Below are 23,027 nucleotides of genomic sequence, written 5' to 3' on the forward strand. Positions count from 1 at the left end.
AAATATATACAAAGATATATACAGTAAAGCATATTACAAAGATATATACAGTAAAGCATATTACAAAATCATATGAGAAGAAACACAGAAAGAAGGAGAGAAAAAAAATGCGTGCAGAGGCTAGCGAATCAACATGGCGATCTGATTTCGGCCAGAAGTCAAAGATCAAACGTGAGACACAAGAGCGAAATTAGGGGAGATAATAGGGTTAAATGACCTCGCTCCAACATAAGAGTGTGTGTGTGTGTATGAGTGTGTGTGTGTGTATGAGAGAGTATTAGTGCGTATGAGAGGTCTGGACGTGTGTATGTATATATGATGTGATGTGTAAAGTCGTATGGTGTAATGTAGAGAGGGGAGATGAGGGAAGAGGGGGGTGAGGGGGAGAGATGAGGGGGAGATAGGGGGTGTGGTGAGGGGGGAGAAAGAAAGGGGAGAAGAGGGGAGAAGGAAAGGGGAGAAGAGGAGGGGAAAGGGGGAGAAGGAAGGAGAGGAGAAGAGGAGGGGAGAGAAGGGGAGAAGGAAGGAGAGGAGAGGAGGAGGGGAGAGGAGGAAGGGAGAGGAGGAAGAGAGAGGAGGAAGGGAGAGGGGGAGGAAGGGAGAGGGGGGGGAGGGGAGGATAGCGGGAGAGGGGGAGAGAGAGAGAAGGGGAGTGAGGGAGCAGAGAGAAAGAGGGAAGGGGAAGAGGGAAGAAGGAGGGAGGGAGAAAGAGGGAAGAAGGGAAGAGGAGTAGGGGTGAAAGGATGAAGGACTGAAGAGAAGTAGGGGTCGGGGGGAGGTTAGATGAGGAGGGGGGAGAGGGGGTTAGATGAGGAGGGGGGAGAGTTGAGACCAAATGGCGTATAAGTGCGAAGAGAGAAGATTAATTCCTGTTCACGGCGCAAACGGGAATCCGGTATATATATATATATATATGTGTGTGTGTGTGTATATATATATATATATATATATATATCACCATCATCATCATCGTAGTCGTTTAACGTCCGCTTTCCATGGTGGCATGGGTTAGATAGTTTGACTGAAGACTGGCATGCCAGAAGGCTGCACCAGGCTTAATCTGATCTGGCAAAGTTTCTACAGCTGGATGCCCTTCCTAACACCAACCATTCTGAGAGTGTAGTGGGTGCTTTTACGTGCCACTGGCACAAAGGCCAGTCAGGCAGTTCTGGCAACGACCATGCTCAAAAGGTGTTTTTACGTGCTACCTGCACAGGAGTCAGTCGCGCAACACTGGCAATGACCACACTCAAATGTTGTTTTCCATGTGCCAGTAAGGCGACACTGGCAATGATCACGCTCGGATGGTGCTTTTCATGAGTCACCGGCATGAGAGCCAATCTGTGGCCCTGGCAACAATCACTTTCGGATGTGCTCTTAATGTTCCACTGGCACGAGTGCCAATCAGGTGGTTTTACTAATTATATACATAATTATAAGAAAGGATTGGCTATAAGATTCCCCATGCACTAGAAAAATAGATGCTTAAAGATGCTGTTACCACCTTAAAAACTACGAAAAATAAAACATGGAGTCTTTAAGGTGATAATAGCGCCTTTAGGCGCCTCTTTTTCTAGTTTGTGGAGAGGCTTATAGCCAATCCCTTGTTATAATTAAGAGCCTTTACACAGTCAAACAATTGCTAGAAATAGCAACTATATTTCAATCAATTCACTTACAAAGAAGGATACTTAAGAGAATGTAGTACTTGATATACTAAAACAACTGGATTGTCTTGATTAGAATGCTTTAATGAATTAAAGCTGACTGAGGAGCACCAAATAACAACTATAAATCTTTTGGGCCAACAAAGCATCCACTGCATTCATTTATTCTCAACCTTTCCACAATAATTTTTACCCTCAGTTTCATATATTTTATCATATTGCTCTTAACAAAAATTACACACTAAATAATATATAAAAGCCCACCTCACTGCCAAAAATCTATCTTTAAGATAGCATGTTAGTGCTATTCACTTCATTAAAATACCTTTTCAATAATATAACATTGAAATAGGGTAATAGCCAGAATCAAAGGAAACTGGTGATTGTCTGCATCAGGAAAAATCAGTCAATATAAAGTTCTGAAGATCAGTAAAATTTATTTACCATGAAGTTGAGAGATTGATTTTGTGGAGGGGACACTTGCTTAGTAAGAAGGCTGTGTGAGAGTGAGTGAAGCCAAGGATGTGAGGTAAATGAAGGGATGGGTCAAAAGGTTGTGGTTGCATGAGAGATACAGCTCTCATGCAACCACAAAAGAAAGGGAGAGATTAATGTATTGTGAAGAGGAAGGGGACAGGAAGGTAGAGAGGTACAATACATCAAACAACCATGTATAGAGTTACAGTTATGATGACAAGTTAAAGTGGGCAGGAAGGAATGGATGGTGGTGGTATTGAAGAAGAGGACAAGTGAAGGATGTGGGTTGGATTTCATAGACAAACACAATTCTGCCAATAAATAATTATATACATACATTCGTACAAACACTCAAGCACATTTCCTGTCACCACGACAAATAAACTTTACCAATCTCTTGAATTTACAATTGCTTTCAAATTTTAGTACAAGATCAGTCATTTCAGGGGAAGGGTTACATCAACTCCAATATACAACTGGTACTTATTTAATTAACATCGAAAGAATGAAAGGCAAATGCGACAGGTGGAAATTGAACTCACTAACTTTCCCTTCGTAACATTAAATAGTTAACTGAGTTACCGATGCAGATAGAAGGAGTTATTTTATTGCACTGGACAGATCTCCTTTCAGTGTCCAGCAAAAGGAAATTAACAAATTCTTCACACAAACCAGTGAGTTCTGGGCTCAGCTGACAGCTATACAGAGTTGCATACAAGCGTATGTACGCACTAGCAGAGAAAAGGCTTAAGAGGAAGAACCTGGTCAAAATAGCGTTAGAAATGAAGGAAGAAGTCGGTGGAAAGATATATAGAACATGAAAAAGAGAAAAGAATACAGACAGGATGGAAAGTTCTTAGATATGAGAGACGAGGGATTAGCTTAAAAAGCAATATAACGGTCAGTCACTCAAGAGACAATAAGGAAACCCAGTAGAGCATATAAGGGTAGGAAGATGTGTGATAAAATTAAAGAAAAATAAAAGCAATTAAAAGAAAAAGATCGACTTCCAGCTAATGCTGAGTCTGCCTGAATGTCTAGCTGCCAAGAGGTTGAAAATCCTCCAAGCCTCAGTAGAATTGGCCTCAGAAGAATTGAGAAAAAAATGGTTGTAAATTCGACTGAGAGCCAAAGGCAACCAAATTAGTGGGAAGGAGAGTTACAGCAAGAGAAGTATTGTTATATAACAAATTAACAATCATATAATTACATAAATAATCATTTAAATAAAATTCAAGGGACATAAGCATGTATAAGGTCTTATAACGGATGATCATGCGAGTAAGTCACAGAATTAGAAAGGATTGCGAAAGCAGGAGGGAAGTGTCGAAGACAGAGAAGCAAATAATCCTTTAACTCAGGTGGAACATTATTGATTGACAGTCAAAAAAAAAGAGGATTTTAAAAAGAATTCTGGTGGAAGGTGATAACTTCTCTCTGGCAGATCAGAAGACGGTGGGAATTTTCTTTCAAAATCTCAATAGACTCTTTCGATGATGTCTTTGGGTTTGTGGTCATACCAATTCTTTGCTCTGTCAAGTCCAAACTTGTTGCAAAGTGTCCAATAGACAAGCCTGGCTATATTGTCATGGCATCTCTTATATTCTTTTCTTGTGGCATCTCTTTCTTTTCCATTTTTTATACAATTATTTATTTATTTATTTCTTCTTCTTCTTCTTATTATTATTATTATTATTATCATTATTATTATTATCATTATATTATTATTATTATTATTATTATTATTATTATTATTTTTATTAAAGACTCTAAAAGAAGCAGCACATAAGCTAGGGCACAACAACCTCCCATATATAGATACATATATATATATCATCATCATCATCACTTTCCATGCTAGCATGGGTTGGACGATTTGACTGAGGTCTGGTTTGCCAGACTCCAATCTGATCTGGCTTAGTTTCTACAGATGGATGCTCTTCCTTATGCCAAGCATTGCAAGAGTGTAGTATGTGCCTTTTATGACTCAACATCATGGATACCTTCTATGTGTTAGTGGCACAGGTGCCACTAACACATGTCACTAGCACAGGCATCTTTTATGTGTCACCAGCTCTGGCCACGACTATGATTTGACTTGTCTTGACATGGCTTCTCAAGCACAGCAAATTACCAAAAGTCTCAATTATTTGTCATGTCTAGCATAATTTCTATTGTTTCCACTTCAAGGCCAGCAGTTCTCAGCCATAGCCCTCAGAGCCACATGAAGCCCTTAAGCAGCCTTCCAGTGGCCCTTGATAGTTTTCCCTCAATAAAAAAATAATAAATGCGCCCTTTTAAAACCTAGCCGGGCCCAGTTTCCCAGTTTTAATGGCATATGTGTTCCCCAGCTGGACAGGACGCCAGTCCATTGCAACGTTACTCATTTTTGCCAGCTGAGTGGACTGGAGCAACGTGAAATGAAGTGTTTTGCTCAAGAACACAACACGTTGCCAAATCCAGGAATTAGAACTACAATCTTACGATCATGGTGCTGACACCCTAACCACTAAGCCACGTGCCTCCACTTTTTCCTCAATAAATAGAGTAAATTCTTCTTTAATTGGCTCTTTTTTTACTCTTTCTGGTGTGCCCCACCCCACAAAACAATCCAGGTTTTGAATCTGGTCTAGAAAATAAAAAGGTTGAGAACCGCTACTCCTGACCATTGGTGAACAGACTTTCTAAATCTCCTGCAAAGATGGTACCTGCTTCATTGATTTCTTCCAGAAATCTTTAGAAATTCTTCAAATGATCATATTCTATATTTCTCTCATGTGTATTAGCTGAGATTACTACAAGAGTTACTCAAAACCCTGGAGTTTTGGGCCAAATTTGTTTTGCTTTTTTAGTAATGTGATGAAAAATATTCCTGGCGGTGTAGACTCTACAGCCGTAATGGTACTGGTGGTTGTGGCAGTGGCGGTGGCAGTGGCGGTGACGGTGGTGGTAGTGGTGGTGATGGTGGTGGTGGGTTTGTGGTGAGGGTTTGTGGAGTCGTGGTAAATGAAATATTTGTTTATTGTTTGTTAGGAGTTGAAGAGAAGGGTTGGCTGGATTTATTTTTTGGTTGGTTTGGTTCCAGCAAAACATAAAAGAGTAAAAACTAAAAAAAACTAAAAAAAAGAAAAAAAAAAGTCAAGCAAACAGGGTCAGATGTTAAACTGAAATAAATGATATTTTATTGTTGCTAAGCTAAGCTAGAAATTGATAAAATGCGATTTACTAATATTTTTTTCTGTGTGGTGCAGCAGAACTAAGTGGAACTACAAGGTCAAACATAAGCATAAACAATGGGAATCACTAACCCTAACCCTCACACACAACATAGCAAGGGGGGTGGGGTCGAAATGACTGGGGTGTAGCTTGAAATTTTATTATATAAAAATTCCACCCTTATCACCACCAACACCATCACCTCTACTAGAACCACCACAACTACAATCACTAATGCCATCATAACCACAACTTCTATTACTTCAACCTTTTTTTTTATCACTACTACAACCACCTTTACCACTACAACCGTTACCATTATTGCTACTAATAACCCACCATCATTTCTATCACTACTAATAATCATAATAATAAACAACGGTAAAAAAAAAGTTTTACAAAGATTCTATATTTTAACCAAATATTACCACTCTTTTACTTGCTGAATACCAACACTGGCTTTGCTGAGGGTATATCTTTGGTAAAAGATTAAAGGATTCCTGTTACTTCGTCTAAAAGACCATCCTTAATTGAACTTGGAACTCATAGATTTAAATCAGAGTTTATTTTGTGCAGACATTAACAGAGAAGCGTTCAACTTGAGGATGAAATTATTGGAGGAAAGAGATGGAAAGATACAACGAGAAAGAGGGGGAGGGGAGGGACAATGAGAGAGGGGGGACAATGAGAGGGGTAGAGAGACAATGAGAGAGAGGGAAGGGAGATAGACTATGAGAGGGGGGAAGGAGATTGACAGTGAGAGATAGAAATATTTAATAATTAACAACCTGAAGATCACAAGTTCAATCCTCAAAGAAATGAAACCAATCACTTAACCACGTAGGTTTGCTGCTCAGTTTTGGAGGGAAAAACAGCATTTGTGAACCTTTCTTTCAGGTCTTTTGAGAATGGTGAGAAAATGGAAGATAATAAACCTCAAACCAGGCACAGGCATGGCTGCATGGTACGAGGCTTGCTTCCAGACCACATGGTTTTGGGTTCAGCCCCTTGCGAGTGTCTTCTATTATAATTTCAGGCTTGGGAGTGGATGTGGTGAACAGAAACTGAAAGAAGCCCATCGTATATATATATATATATATATATATATATATATATTTCATTCAACTAAAATTTCTTCTAGGCGGTGCCCCAGCATGGCCACAGTCTAAAAAAGGAAACATGTAAATAGTAGAAGATAAAAGATTAACCAGAGATTTAACATGATTGCCTGCAACACATCCTCAAAGAACTAGGTGGATGGAATGTTAAACCAACTAGGGAACCTTGTCTCTCAGCCAAGAACTCAAAACGTAAAGAATCATAGCAAAAACTGTGGGGTACCTCATCCAGCACCCTAAACAATTCCAACAAAGCATTCCACTTGGCCCAGTTGCTTTTTAAGATAATAATCTGAAAAGAATGAAAGGTAAATCTCACTGTCATGGGATTTGAACTCAAATTGTAGAGATATGGGAGAAAAACTACATTGTATTTTGTACTCTGTTCAAACAATTCTATCACTTGACCAGCTGTGTGTTTTGACCCCCATTTGACCCACTGTGCTTAAATCCCTGCTTGTGCACAGGCTGCAAGCTGGCAGAAACATTAGCACACCGGGCAAAAGGCTTAGCAGTATTTTGTCTGTCTTTACATTCTGAGTTCAAATTCCACCTAGGTTGACTGCCTTTCATCCCTTCACGGTCAATAGATTAAGTACCAGTTGCATACTGGTGTCAATCTAATCGACTGGGCCCCCTCCTCAAAAATTTAGGGCCTTGTTCCAGGAGTAAAAAGTATATTTTCCTCATTTTAAGGCAGCAAGATAGCAGAACCATTAGAATGCCGAGTGAAATGCTTAGCGGTATTTCACTTGTCTTTCCGCTATGAGTTCAAATTCCACTGAAGTCGACTTTGCCTTTCATCCTTTCAGGGTCAATAAATTAAATACCAGTTGCATACTTGGGTTGATCTAATTGACTGGCCCCCTCCCAAAAAATTTTGGGCCTTGTTCCTAGAGTAGAAAAGAACATTTTCCTCATTTTGCTTCAAATGTGTCAGAAGAGCCATTAAATCTCCAGTGCTCAGCATCATATCCCTGATTTCTTCATATCTTAAGTTACTTTAGATGATCTGTAATCTCTTATCAGAGATGATGGTGGTTGCAAGTCCTCATCTTTCATGACGACAAGTGGCCACCAATAAGTGAACCCTGTACTTATAAGTATCCGTCTGGTTTACAGTTTTTCCTTATTTCTTCAACTCTCTTTTCCTTCCACCTTGCTGGTCATATGCTATCTTCATTAAAATCCACCTGAGTCACTCATCTCATCGTTCTTATCACTCATATTGTGACACCTCCAAGTGCTCTACTAACACAACAACCATTCCTTCCACCTTCAAAAACTGATCTTCCACAAAATTCTCACCCTGTCCATGTTTTTTTCTGTTGTCTCTACTTGCATATTTAAAAGGAACCAAGTTGGCCTCATTTGCCCTGGAACAGCTGTGAAGGTTACTGTCTTTCCAAACAAAAGCCATTGAAACAGAGACACCCTTCACTCATGAATGACCATGGGATTGCACCTAGAAAGCTACTCTCTGAGGCACAAGTCTGGGCAAGGTGGTTTTATGGAAGACTAGCAGTCACTCATGCATACCAGCCTCCTTTCTCCACACCACTGATGTTATCCAAGGGAAAGGCAAAGGCCGATACAGCTTGGCACCAGTGATGCTGCAATTCATCTCTACAGCAGAGTTAACTGGAGCAACGTGAAATAAAGTGTCTTGCTCAAGAACACCACACAGCCCGGTCCAGGAATCAAACTCACAACCTCACAATCATAAGCTCGACGCTCTAACCACTTAGTCATGCACCTTCACACCCATCAAATAAAACGAACATTATCATAGCTTTCACATCAGGATGATATCATCACATTTATTACACAGCGATGACGTCATCACGGTTACTGTACACCATGACAATTATTGCATAACAATGCTGTTGTAACACAATTACATCATAGGATAAAGTAGAGAGTAAAAAAAAATATTATCGATATAATAGCAACTATTGCATATCAATGGCATAATGTCAATAGTTACATAATGATACATCAGCTGTTACATAACAATCATGTGACAATATCACAGAATAAATTTTTAAACACTAGAATTCCTGTGGAAGTTTTTTCCCCATCTTTCAGATTATGATAACTTTTTTCCAAATTGCAAATTGTTGAAATAAAATAGTAATTTTATGCACCAAACTTGAAATGAAAAATCCAGAAATTTATACTAGAATTGAAATTTTCTTGGAAATGAATTTATTTACAGCAAATGTGTGAATGGCAAATGTAAAATATTCTAAGTGAATTGGAATTCGCTTCTTAGTTAGAGAAAATAAACAATAACCTATTTAACTTGAATAAACAAATGGTTTAGATTGAAATAAATCAAATGTGTACAAATGAAGTGAATAAGGTAGGCAAAAAAATTCTTTTAAACATAAATTTATGCTTAGTTAGAATAAGAAAAACAAAAAGCCGGAAGGAATTTCTAAGTAATCTTCAAAGAAACGAGGAAATAATTTCAATGAATTAAAAATTAATTCCAAAAATTTAATTAAAGGAAAATTTGACCTTTATTTGCTGGAACAACAACAACAACAAGAAATGTGCTTGAGTGTTACTGGATGTTCATCATCATCGTTTAACGTCCGTTTTCCATGCTAGCATGGGTTGGACGGTTCGACCAGGGTCTGGGAAGCCAGGAGGCTGCACCAGGCCCCACTCTGATCTGGCAGCAGTGTTTCTACAGCTGGATGCCCTTCCTAATGCCAACCACTCAGTGAATGTAGTGGGTGTTTTTTACGTGTCACCAGCGCAGGGGCCAGATGAGGCTGGCAAACGGCCACAATCGGTTGGTGCTTTTACGTGTCACCAACACGGACGCCAGTCAGGCGGCGCTGGCGACTGCCACATTCGGATGGTGCTTTTAACGTGTCACTGGCATGGGTATCATAACTACAATTTGTCCACAAAGCATCCACAACACAAATCTGCTTGCTCAATAAACGGAGGTTTTGTAGCATTTAGAGAAAGACTTAGAAATAATTTTTGAGCTTTAATTTGCCTTAAAAGATAATTTTGAGCTGAAGGGGAAAAAGCTAGAGGTAAGCAACAGACAGAGATTAATCCAATGATATTATACTCTGAATATGTAAGCAAAAAATTCAAATTTCAGATTTCTTAAAATCAATTGTGGTTGAAATTCAATTTTGATTTTTAAAAAATATATTTTTATTTATTAGTCTTAAAGTTCAAAGCGAGAAATATTAAAAAAAAAAGAGTGAGAGAGAGAGAGAGAGAGAGAAGGAACAAACAATCTTGCCATCATTTCAAGCTTGCTAGGTTAAGTGTTTTGCTGGAGATCATAACGCAACATAAAACATATGATAGGATCTCAGGAATCAAAGTTCAAAAGTTCCACCGATTCCACTTTGGTCATTGTGTCTCACAATAGTAATGATAATAATAATAATAATAATAATAATTATAATAATAATAATAGTAACGATAATAATAATAATAATGATAGTAGTAGTAGTAATACTAATAATGATAACAATAATAATAATAATAATAATAATAATAATAATAGTAATGATAATGATAATAATAATAATAATAATAATAAAAATAATAATAATAATAATAATAATAATAATAGTAGCAATACTACTACTACTACTACTACTACTACTACTAATAATAATAATAATAATAATAGCAATACTAATAATAATGATAATAATGATGATGATGGTGGTGGTGGTGGTGATGATAATTTCTTTTGATCTGACAGCTATCATATTTTACACAATATATTCTCTGTTCTTTCAAAGACCACCACAGTCTGTTGAGTCGGTGCCTATCTGCTAGTTTCTATGGCGATCCTTTATCTCTTTAGTTTGTTTAAAACATTTAGAGCCAAAGCCATGCTGGAGCACTAACCGTCAGTGTGAGAGCAAAAAACAAATATCCACTTGGATAAGATGCCAATATGTCAGATAAATTCTTCGATGAGAAGCATTTGAAACAACTTTGGTGATGTAATCCTTGCCACCTGTGGTTGAATAACTGCCCCTTGATTGTGCTGTCTCATTACAGCTCAGAAAACTGAAATGGAACTTACAACCTCAACATAATGCAAGTGACAGGATTTGAACATTCAAACTGTCCGTTATCCTCTCAACAAAATTCTCCAAACTTTACCTCCGATATATCATTAAAACTTTCATCCTCATCATCATCATCATCATCATCGTCCCCACCACCACCATCATCAGCAGCAGCACCATCCTCGCTGCTACTGCCACCACCATCGTCATCATCACCACCACCGCCGTCACCACCAAAACCACCACCACCATCACCACCACCACTTTCAATCTTTCCAGTCATCCTTAAATTCTCCAGGCCAAATTCTTCATCACAGGATTGAGAAATCTCAGTTGCTTGGCCCTGATCTCATAAAGCAGTTTCCTATTTACCACAGCCTAGCTCATCACCTCTTCATTACACACTTTGTCCATGCTATCCTCAATATTCTCCTGAAGAACCAGATTTCCCTGCTCTCCAAGCACCTTCTCGTTTCTGATGTTAAAGACCATGTCTCACTGCCATACATTAACACAATGTAGATAGACCAGTTCAATATACGGATCTTGGTCTTGATCCTCAGAGTATGGTTTCTCATGATGTTATACCATTTTGTGAATGCAGACTTAGCCCAAGGGTGGGGTTCTAAAAGAATACCTTCCCGTATCCTCTGTGTGTTGTAAAAGGCAACTGAAAGGAGAATCCCAGCAACAGCAGGGGGAAGAATGCTGTTTGGGTAGCAGCAATGGAATCATTAAAAACAGCATTTCCCCAAGGACATTGCTGTGACAGGGCAAGTTTAGACTGCCTTTAGATAGACCTAGCCATGCCCTGCACTAGGCAACAGCAGCAGTGGAGGTGCAATGGCCCAGTGGTTTGGGCAGCAGACTCACGGTCGGAGGATCGCGGTTTCAATTCCCAGACCGGGTGTTGTGTGTGTTTATTGAGCGAAAACACCTAAAGCTCCATGATGCTCCGGCTGGAGGTGGTGGCAACTCCTGTTGTACTCTTTCGCCCCAACTTTCTCTCACTCTTTCTTCCTGTTTCTTGTCCCCAACTTCCTATGCAACCGCTGAGCCTGCATGCGCATTCAGCCATCCATCGATGCTCTTGGTGTCAGGGATTGACCTGTTTTCTCTTCTGTGGGTCTTACAAATAGCAAAGGACCACGTTTCGGACTTCTTCCATCTTGCGAGCTCTGGGACGAAGACCATTCGCTCAACAGCAACAGCAACAGCAGCAGCAGCAGTGCAGCACAAGTATCTCGGTTGATGATGCTTGAGTGATGAACACCTGCAAATCTTAATTAAACAGTAGGTGTTCTGGTGAGCCTAGATACGGCCATCACACTGTGGTGAAGAAGGCGACAGGAAACCACTTCACAACTTTACAATTCTCAAGAACAATCATGGATTGTTGCAGTTCATTCATCTCCAGGCCTCTTAAACAAAACCAAAAGTATGTAATAGAAACTGTATTATGTAAAACATCGACAGAACACTGCAGGAATCACTTGTGATGACATGACATTAAACATCAACTTGACGCCTTGAATCAAGAAACAATTGCTTTTTCACATGCACAGTTCAAACTGAACAATAGATTGGCCATTTCTTTCAGTTGATAATCGCATTTAGAAATTGTAAAACCATTCATAATCAAAGTGACTGATGATGAATAAATTAAACAATGAATTGACTAATGACAAACTCGCTGTTGACAAATTGCAATACCAAATTGCCCAAAGACTATATGTGTGGTATGCGATTGGTGTGCGTATATGTCTATACATATGTACATACATGCATGCATAGATATATGCCTGTATGTATGCATGTGTGTGTGTACGTGTGTTTGTATATATATATATATATATATATATATTATATATATATAATATATATCAGTTCAGCAAAATTTAGATTCAGATGAATATGGTACTTAAGTTTAAGGCACCAGAATTTTGTATGGTATTATCCATATAAATCAAATGGTGTGATTATAATCAAAATAAGCAACAAGGATTTCCAAGGTAATGTAGTACAATCAGTTCATGCTACTACCTTTTATTAACCACTGTAAGTATTACATGAGTTTTAAAATGTCGAGCAATCTATATGTGGCTGAAGATTGCTCGACATTTTAAAACTGATGTAAGTAGCATGAAACAATTGTACTACTCTACCTTGGATATCCTTGTTGCTTATTTTGATATATATATATATATATATATAGATAGATAGATAGATAGATAGATAGATAGAGAGAGAGAGAGAGAGAGAGAGAGAGAGAGAGAGAGAGAGAGAGAGAGAGAGAGAGAGAGAAATGCATACATACATTTATTATCACAAACAAGAGCAATAGTCAATACGTGAAGTTGAATTTACTTATTTAGAAAACAATATTTCTGCTTATCAGTCCTCTGAAGTTTGTTCTGTTGACAAAAAAATCGATCCTTTGTAGACAAAAGTTCTTTAGTTACCATCAACCCATACAACACGATCTCTGTGTTGTTTACCACTTCCTCAACCTCCGTATCAGTCTTTATCATAGAATCTTCAACCTTCTCCGTGTAGCTTAACTTGTTTTTCCTATCAATTCTTACACATTCACAAGAGAGATCTATGACTAAGTTATGAAGAGGCTATGGGCAAAAGAATGGCTCCCAAATGAGACAACTTGTTGGCAATGTTGAGTTCCACACCGTTTACTGATTCCATCCCAGAGCTATATTCTTTTATTCGTTTCAGTGCCAAGTTAGAGCACCACCTTTAGTCGAACAAATTGACCACAGGACTTATTCTTTGTAAGCCTAGTACTTATTCTATTAGTCTCTTGCTGAACCACTAAGTTACAGGGATGTAAACACACAAACATTGGTTGTCAAGTGATGGAGGAAGAACAAACACAGACACACAAATATACACACACACATACACACACACATACATATATATATATATATATTATATATATATATATATATATAGATAGATAGATAGTTAGATAGATAGATAGATAGATAGATAGATAGATATGACAGGCTTCTTTCAGTTTTTATCTACCAAATCCACTAACAAGGCTTTGGTCTGCCCAAGGCTATAGTAGAAAACATTTGACCTAGGTGCCATGCAGTGAGACTGAACCTGGAGTCATGAGGTTGGGAAGCAAGCTTGTTACCACACAGCCATGTCTGGCAGAAATGGTGGTGAGCTGGCAGAATCGTTAGCACACTGGGCGAAATGCTTGGTGGTATTTCATCTGCCATTACATTCTGAGCTCCCATTCCACCGAGGTCGACTTTGCCTTTCAATCCTTTTGGGGTCGATTAAATAAGAACTACTTACGCACTGGGGTCAATGTAATCGACTTAATCCCTTTGTCTGTCCTTGTTTGTCCCCTCTCTCTTTATCCCTTGGTGGGTGGGCAATAAAGAAATATATATGGTTGGTGTTAGGAAGGGCATCCAGCTGTAGAAACACTGCCAGATCTGACTGGCCTGGTGCAGCCTTCGGGCTCTCCAGACCCCAGTTGAACCGTCCAACCCATGCTAGCATGGAAAGCAGACGTTAAACGATGATGATGATGATGATGATTTTGCAGACTCACTCGGTGCCATTATTCTCTTATATACAGATCTAAGTTCTTACCCATCCTTTGTCGATTCCTTTCACCTTCTTCATCTCTGATACGTCTCTCACTTTCCTTCAAATTAGTGTCCCCATCAACCTTCTCTCCTTCCCCCCTCTCCACTTCTACTGTTTTCAAACTCCTAACAGTTTCCACTCTTTGGCTTCCTTCTTCTCACCCCTTCCGCCCAAATCATGCCATCCCTGATCCCGGTTTCTCTGTCCCCCATCTCATCTGTAGCTGTTATTATGACGTTGAATCTGGAAACCTGTTTCCATATTCGACATGGTTACCAAGCCCTCTGTTTTTATTGATTAAGCTGCCCCTGTCAGATGCCATTTACCACTCTGAGGTTCAGTGGGTTGTCATAACTAATTACTAGCACTGCATATAATACGTGCATGTGTACTCTTTTACTCTTTTACTCTTTTACTTGTTTCAGACATTTGACTGTGGCCATGCTGGAGCACCGCCTTTAGTCGAGCAAATAGACCCCAGGACTTATTCTTTGTAAACCCAGTACTTATTCTATCGGTCTCTTTTTGCCGAACCGCTAAGTGACGGGGACGTAAACACACCAGCATCGGTTGTCAAGCAATGCTAGGGGGACAAACACAGACACACAAACATACACACACATACATATATATATATACATATATACGACAGGCTTCTTTCAGTTTCCGTCTACCAAATCCACTCAAAGGCATTGGTCGGCCCAAGGCTATAGCAGAAGACACTTGCCCGAGGTGCCACGCAGTGGGACTGAACCCGGAACCATGTGGTTGGTTAGCAAGCTACTTACCACACAGCCACTCCTGTGTCTTTTATCGTTATTTTTTTTCTTTTTGTTTCAGTCATTAGACTGCGACCATACTGGGGCACTGCCTTGAAGAACTTTTAATCAGATGAACTAACTGCAGTGCCTATAGTGTTTTAAACCTAGTACTTATTCTACTGAGACTCTTTTGCCAAATCACTAAGTTACAGGGACATAAACAGGCGCAGGAGTGGCTGTGTGGTAAGTAGCTCGCTTACCAACCACATGTTTCCGGGTTCAGTCCCACTGCGTGGCATCTTGGGCAGGTGTCTTCTGCTATAGCCTCGGGCTGACCAATGCCTTGTGAGTGGATTTGGTAGATGGAAACTGAAAGAAGCCTGTCGTATATAATGTATATATATATATATATATATATATATATATATGTATGTGTGTGTGTGTATGTTTGTGTGTCTGTGTTTGTCCCCCCACCATCGCTTGACAACCGATGCTGGTGTGTTTACGTCCCCGTCACTTAGCGGTTCGGCAAAAAGAGACCGATAGAATAAGTACTGGGCTTACAAAGAATAAGTCCCGGGGTCGATTTGCTCGACTAAAGGTGGTGCTCCAGCATGGCCGCAGTCACATGACTGAAACAAGTAAAAGAGTAAAAGAGTAAAGAGTATACCAGCACTGGTTGTCAAGCAGTGGCAGAGGCCAGACACAGACACAAACATACACACAAACACGTGAACACAAACACACACACACACACATGTATATTTCACTAAGGCCTTATGAGACTAATAACCTGATATAGAACTGAATATACGGATATTTCAGAAGAAAATGTTAGACGAGTATAGAGCAGTAAAAAGAAAAAGAGGTGACACAAGAAAAACGATGGTTGTGTAATGCACTTCATTAGCTTGCAGTTGTTTCTGCTATAAGACACACCGCTGGACTGGCTCCTGTGCAGGTGACACATAAAAAGCACCATTTGAGCGTGGCCGTTGCCAGTGCTGCCTGACTGGCCCTCGTGCTGGTGGCACGTAAAAGCACCCACTACACTTTTGGAGTGGTTGGCGTTAGGAAGGGCATCCAGCTGTAGAAACTCTGCCAGATCAGATTGGAGTAAGGCGCAACCATCTGGTTTGCCAGTCCTCAGTCAAATCGTCCAACACATGCTAGCATGGGAAGTGGACGTTAAACAATGATGATGATGATGATGATGGGCTCATAGTTGGGTGCCTGAATAACACCCTCCAGCTTTGTCAGAGCCTTGAATATGCAGTGCAATTTATTTGGGAGAAAAGAATTTCATTTGTGCAATATACAGGGAAGGCAATAACAGTGAGGAAATCGTTATTGATGTTTTTAAGAAATAGTGTAAGTCCAAAAAGCAATGGGCTTCTTTCAGTTTCAGTCTTGCAAATCTATTGACAAGGTTTTGGTTGGCTCAAGTCTATAACAGAAGACACTGATCTGAGGTGCCATGAAGAGAGACTCAACTGACAACCATGTGGTTAGGAATCAAACTTCTTACCACACAGCTACACCTATATGAGAATATGAATAAAAATAGCAGGGACAGCAGGGTGGTAGTGGTGGGGATGTGGCTATGGAGCTTGTTTTGCAATCCTATAGCTTTAGGTTCAGTTCCACTGCATAGCATCTTGAGCAAGTATCTCCTACTTAAGCCCTGGCCAGCCAAAGCCTTGAGAGAGAGGATTTGTTTGGTAGAAACTGAAAGAAGCTTCTCGTGGGTGTGTGTGTGTGTGTGTGTGTCTGGTTAAAAAACCTACTTCACAAGCACATTATTATGGATATGAGTCCACCGTAGGGCATTCGGGAAAAGAACTTTCTGTAACAGATTCAATACGGCAAAATGAAATTGGTAGAAGGAAACTTTGAGAGTCAACCACACATATACACACTAACACACACAACACACACACCACACACACACACATTTATATATAAGTATATATATATATATATATATATATATATATATATATATATGTATGTATGTATGTATGTAGTATAATACATATTATGCATATATATATATAATTGTAAATATGTAAATGTATATATATGTATGGGGTATATATATATATATATATATATATATATCTATATATATATATATATATTATATATATATATATATATCTATATATTATATATTATATATATATATAAATTAGAAAAAAACCACTTTTATCAATTCAATAATGAAAAATTAAATTATACCAATTTTTATCATAACGTGATATTGAAACAGTAAGTTTGGAATAATATTCCCTCATATTATTATATATATGTGTGTGTGTGTGTGTGTGTGTGTGTTTGCATATTTCGTTTTTAGATTTGGCTTGCAAGATTCTTTATATGAGTTCGTTTGTTGAAGCATATTCTGTTGTGTCATTTTCTTTTTGTGCCTTATAATATAACACACTCACCGGTAAAATTTCCACTTTTTTCTTATTTTTATTTTGCTAAAATTTTCGTTTTGTCTTGCAACCTTTTCAATAGTTTTCAAAAGTATATATATATATATATAAATACTTCATTTTTGTATTTAGTTTGCCAGATATTCTTGATGTGAATTCGTGTGTTGAAACAAATCTTGATGTGTGTAGGGAGGGTCATTTATACCAAGGGGGCCAGTCGATTAGAATGACACAAGTATGCAACTGATATTTAGTATATTGACCCCTGAAAGGATGAAAGGCAAAGTCGTCCTCGGTAGAATTTAAACTTGGAATGTAAAGACAGACGAAATACTGCTAAGCATTTTGCCTGGCATGCTAACGAATCTGCCAGCTTGCTGCCTTATTTACACCAATAATAATAACACATGCACTGGTTCGATATCACTTCTTTATTGTTAGTCAATTGGTTAAACATCTAGCCAACTAATTAATTGATTAAACAATCAATCAATCATTTCTTTGTAATTGAAAGTCCTGTTGTTGCTATTCAATGACCTCATCAATGATTTGCCCTCTCTCTTCAAGGTCTGCCATTAAACCAGCACATTAAACAAATGACCAATTACTTGGTTAGTTAGATATATAATCAATTGACTAACAGTGAAGACTTGATATTGAAACCAGTGCATGTGTTATTATTGGTGTAATGACCTTCCCAAGAAACATATATATATATATATATATATATATAACTTTGATAGCTTTGATAGGTTTTGGCCAGTATAGGCCCAGGCCATGTCTAACTCAATAACACCACCTGGTGGAGTCTTTTAGTCATATATGGGGTATCATGGCCCCCTCTAGCAAAGAGTTATTATTGTTGGAGACATATCTGGGTGTAAGAGGTTCGTCCAGGATTTTTTTAAACTAGTCCAGTGAACATTTGAATTTTATGGGATCCGTTTTTGTTTTGACATATTTTGGTATGGTATTAAAGAGAGCTGGACTGGTTGAGGTTAAGTAATTGTTACGTAATGTTGCTATGTGTACCAATGAATATATATATCTATATATATATATATATTTATTATATATATATATAATATATATATTTATATGCATATATATATACACACACTTATATATATACATATCTATATATGTATATATATCTAGGCAGATCTGGCGAGATAGTTGAATTGCTTGAACGGAGGTGGGTTGATATATGCTGCATTCAAGAAGTGAGGTGGAGAGGAGGTTCTGCTAGGTTCCTCACAGGCAAAGGACAGAGGTACAAGATTTTCTGGGCTGGGAATACTGACGGAGTCGGGGGTGTGGGCATGCTTATCGCCGAAAAATGGGTAGATAAGGTAATCGAGGTAGTCAGAGTAAGTGACAGAATAATTAAGATAGATTAGTGCTCCATCATAGTTTAGCAACTATTATATCGGCCTATGCCCCTCAGCCAGGGCTACCTGATGGACAGAAAGACTGTTTCTATGACACCTACTGCAGACCTCATCATTGACGAACGACAGGGACCTCTCTTTGTGGCTGGTGACTTCAATGGGCATGTGGACGATGTGCTGGGGGCTTCCATGGCGTGCATGGAGGCTACGGTATGGTTCCCGCAACGAGGAGGGAACCAGGGCTGCTGGAGTTCTGCGATGCGAATAGTCTTATGATTTGCAACACTAACTTCAGGAAACCGACAAGCCACCTGGTCACCTACCGATCGGGCCGGCATACTAGCCAAATCGACTACATCCTTGCCAGAAAAAGGGAAAGATGGCTGCTTATAAATGCCAAAACCTTCCCAGGTGAAGAATGCACCCCACAACATAGACTGGTAGGTAGTAGTGACTTTAGGATCAGGACTAAGAGGGCGACTAGAAGACGACCAACATGGAGAAGAAGGGTCTGGAAGCTTAAAGACCCTGCGAATGGACAGAGATTTAGAGATTGTTATTGAAGCCTTAGACGAAATGGAAGGGAGTATAGCTACGCATGGGGTAGAAGACAACTGGACGCTTCTGAGGGACAACCTGCTGAAAGCCGCTGACCAGATCTGTGGCTGGGTGCAAAGTCCCCTTAAGACCCAAAATAACGTGGGTGGTGGAACAATATTGTTGACAGGGCTATTAGACAAAAGAAACAGGCTTGGAAGGCCTGGAAGAACGGTGGTAGCAGGGAAGTGTATCAGTCTGCAGAAGGGAAGCCAGGAGACAGGTCTATCTAGCCAGAGGGGAGGCAGATAAGGAAAAATTTGCCAATGTTCTGCGTCGTGAGGATGAAAGACTTGAGGTATTTCGTGTTGCAAGACAGTGTGTGAGAGAGAATCGTGACGTGGTAGGAGAGAAATGTGTTCGCAAGGATGACGGTTCACTTGCGCTTAATGAGGATGCAAAGAGAGAGGCTGGAGACACCACTATGATAGGTTGCTGAATGAAGAAAATGAATGGGATAAAGAGAGTCTGCCGAATGTCGACCCAACAGAGGGACCAGCAATCCGAGTTAACAGTTCCTTAGTAGATAAGGCAATTAGAAGCATGAAAACAGGGAAAGCCCCAGGCCCATCAGGAATTACTGCAGAGATGCTCAAAATATCTGGTGGTGTCGGCTATAGCTTAGTAGTCACCCGTATAGTTAACCAGGTGATACACGAGGGGTCATACCCAATGACTGGTGTAGCAGCATAATAGTCAACTGCTACAAAGGTAAAGGCGACGCCCTGAGACAAATAACTACAGGGGCATCAAGCTGCTGGATCAGGTGTAATGAAGGTTACGGAGAGGGTTATAGCCCAACTAATTAGAGAGAGAGTTAGCTTAGACGATATGCAGTTTGTGTTCGTGCCAGGAAAAGTACTACTGATGCTATATTCCTGGTAAGACAGCTGCAGGAGAAATACCTAGCCAAAGATAAGCCCTTGTACCTGGCTTTTTTGTTGGATTGGAGAAAGCCTTTGACAGGGTCCCCGATCCCTTATCTGGTGGTCAATGAGGAAACTAGGGATAGAAGAATGGTTGGTGAGAGCTGTGCAAGCCATGTACAGAGACGCTGCTAGTAAGGTGAGGGTTGGCAACGAGTACAGTGAAGAATTCCGGGATAGGGTTGGGGTCCACCAAGGTTCAGTCCTCAGTCCCCTCCTATTTATCATAGTCCTCCAGGCAATAACGGAGGAATTCAAGACAGGTTGCCCCTGGGAGCTCCTCTATGCTGATGACCTTGCTCTAATTGCTGAGTCACTATCAGAACTGGAGGAGAAGTTCAGGTGTGGAAACAAGGATTAGAATCGAAGGGCCTTAGAATCAACCTAGCCAAACCAAAGTCCTAATAAGTAGGAAGGTAGATCAATCACATACGCCTTCAGGTAGATGGCCCCGCTCGATCTGTAAAAAGGTGTAGGTAGAAACTCTAAAGATGCACCAAGTGTAAGCTATGGACACATAAGAGGTGCAGCAATGTCAAAGGAAGGCTAACTAGGAAAATAGTTTTTGTCTGTGGCAAATGCTCAGGAGCAAAAACACTGGAAATGTGCAGAGACCAACTTCTGCCACGTTCAGGGAGACAAACTAGAAGTAGTTGATAGCTTCCGCTACCTAGGAGACCAGTCAGTAGCGGGGGGTGGGTGTGCTGAAAGTGTAACTGCTAGAGTAAGAATAGCCTGGGCAAAGTTTAGAGAGCTCTTACCCCTGCTGGTGACAAAAGGCCTCTCGCTCAGAGTAAAGGCAGATTGTATGATGCATGTGTACGTACAGCCATGCTACATGGTAGTGAAAACATGGGCCGTGACTGCTGAGGATATGCGTAAGCTCGCAAGAAATGAAGCCAGTATGCTCCGATGGATGTGTAATGTCAGTGTTCATAATCGTCAGAGTGTAAGTTCCTTGAGAGAAAAGTTGAACCTAAGAAGCGTCAGTTTGGTGTGTGCAAGAGAGACGTTTGCGCTGGTATGGTCATGTGATGAGAATGGCTGAAGATAGTTGTGTGCAAAAGTGCTACACCTAGCAGTTGAGGGAACTGTGGAAGAGGTAGACCCACGAAAACCTGGCGATGGTGGTGAAGCACGACCTTCGAACTTTAGGTCTCACTAAGGAAATGTCTAGAGACCGAGACCTATGGAAGTATGCTGTGCGTGAGAAGACCCGGCAGACTAGTCAGCCATAACCCGTGGCCCCTACCTGGGACATAGTCAGTCCTCCTGTGCATACCTTACTTCTTGTGACACTTATGAAGACCTGTTGAGGCAAGTGAAAATCAAATCAAAACGGGACATAGTCGTCCTCATGTGCATACCTTACTCTTGTGACACTTATGAAGACCTGTTGAGGCAAATGAAAATCAAATCAAAACAAATCAAAATAGATGAACATCAGTGGAATTGTATTCTTGTGGTACCAGTGCCGGTGGCACACAAGGAAAACCCACCCAAACGTGGCCGTAGCCAGTACCGCATCGATGGCCTCCATGTGTGGGCACAAACAAACACCATGCGATCGTGGCCGTTCGCCAGCCTCATCTAGCACCTGTGTCGGTGGCACATAAAAAAGACACCATCCGAAGACACGGCGCCCCGTAGTCAGTCCACATGTGCATACCTTCCCCTCTTATGACCACTGTTGGAAGAATGTTTGAGGCAAGTGTGTGACACTTGTGAAGACCTGTTGAGGCAGAGGCAAGTGTGTGGACACTTGTGGAGACCTGTTGAGGCAAGTGTGTGACACTGTGAAGACCTGTTGAGGCAAGTGAAAATCAAACCAAATCAAAATAGATGAACTCAATGGAATTTGTATCTTTGTGGTTCCAGTACGGTGGCACAAGAAAACCATCCGAACGTGGCCGTAGCCAGTACCGCATCGACTGGCCTCCGTGCTGTGGGGCACAACAAACACCATCGATCGTGGCCGTTCGCCAGCCTCATCTGGCACCTGTGTCGGTGGCGGCACATAAAAACACATCCGAAGACCCGGCGACGTAGTCAGTCCACCTGTGCATACCTTCCTACTTATGACACTTGTGAAGACCTGTTGAGGCAGGTGTGACACCTACTTATGACACTTGTGAAGACGTTGAGGCAAGTGTGTGACACTTGTGTAGACCTGTTGAGGCAAGTGAAAATCAAATCAAATCAAATCAATCAAACCAAATCAAAATAGATGAACATCAATGGAATTTTATCTTTGTGGTACCAGTACGTTGGCACACAAGAAAACCATCCGAACGTGGCCGTAGCCAGTACCGCATCGACTGGCCTCTGTGACGTGGGCACATAACAAACACCATCCGATCGTGGCCGTTCGCCAGCCTCATCTGGCACCTGTGTCGGTGGCACATAAAAACACCAACGAAGACCCGGCAAGACTAGTCAGGCCAACCCGTGGCCCTACTTGGGACGTCGTAGTCAGTCCACCTGTGCATACCTTCCTTCCTTCCTGTGGACACGTGAAGACCTGTGAAGACCTGTTGAGGCAAGTGAAAATCAAATCAAATCAAATCAAAATAGATGAACATCAATGGAATTTGTATCTTTGTCGGTACCAGGTGCGGTGGCACAACAAGAAAACCATCCGAACGTGGCCGTAGCCAGTACCGTATCGACTGGCCTCCGTGCTGTGGGCACGTAACAAACACCATCCGATCGTGGCCGTTCGCCAGCCTCATCTGGCACCTG

At 40.5% G+C, this 23,027-nt stretch overlaps 1 long non-coding RNA gene across 1 annotated transcript in view; it reads left to right on the forward strand.

The window, feature by feature from the left end:
* Nucleotides 1-223: 223 nt before the first annotated feature.
* The window catches only part of LOC118763531, a 27,397-nt gene continuing 4,593 nt past the window's right edge, over nucleotides 224-23,027 (forward strand). Inside the window, exons 1-2 of the long non-coding RNA XR_004999289.1 lie at nucleotides 224-234; nucleotides 15,164-15,170. This is a non-coding gene — a long non-coding RNA (uncharacterized LOC118763531). The remainder of the gene's footprint in view (nucleotides 235-15,163; nucleotides 15,171-23,027) is intronic.

This window comes from Octopus sinensis, linkage group LG5 (genome assembly GCF_006345805.1).
Source record: "Octopus sinensis linkage group LG5, ASM634580v1, whole genome shotgun sequence".
Classification (NCBI taxonomy): Eukaryota; Metazoa; Mollusca; class Cephalopoda; order Octopoda; family Octopodidae; genus Octopus; species Octopus sinensis.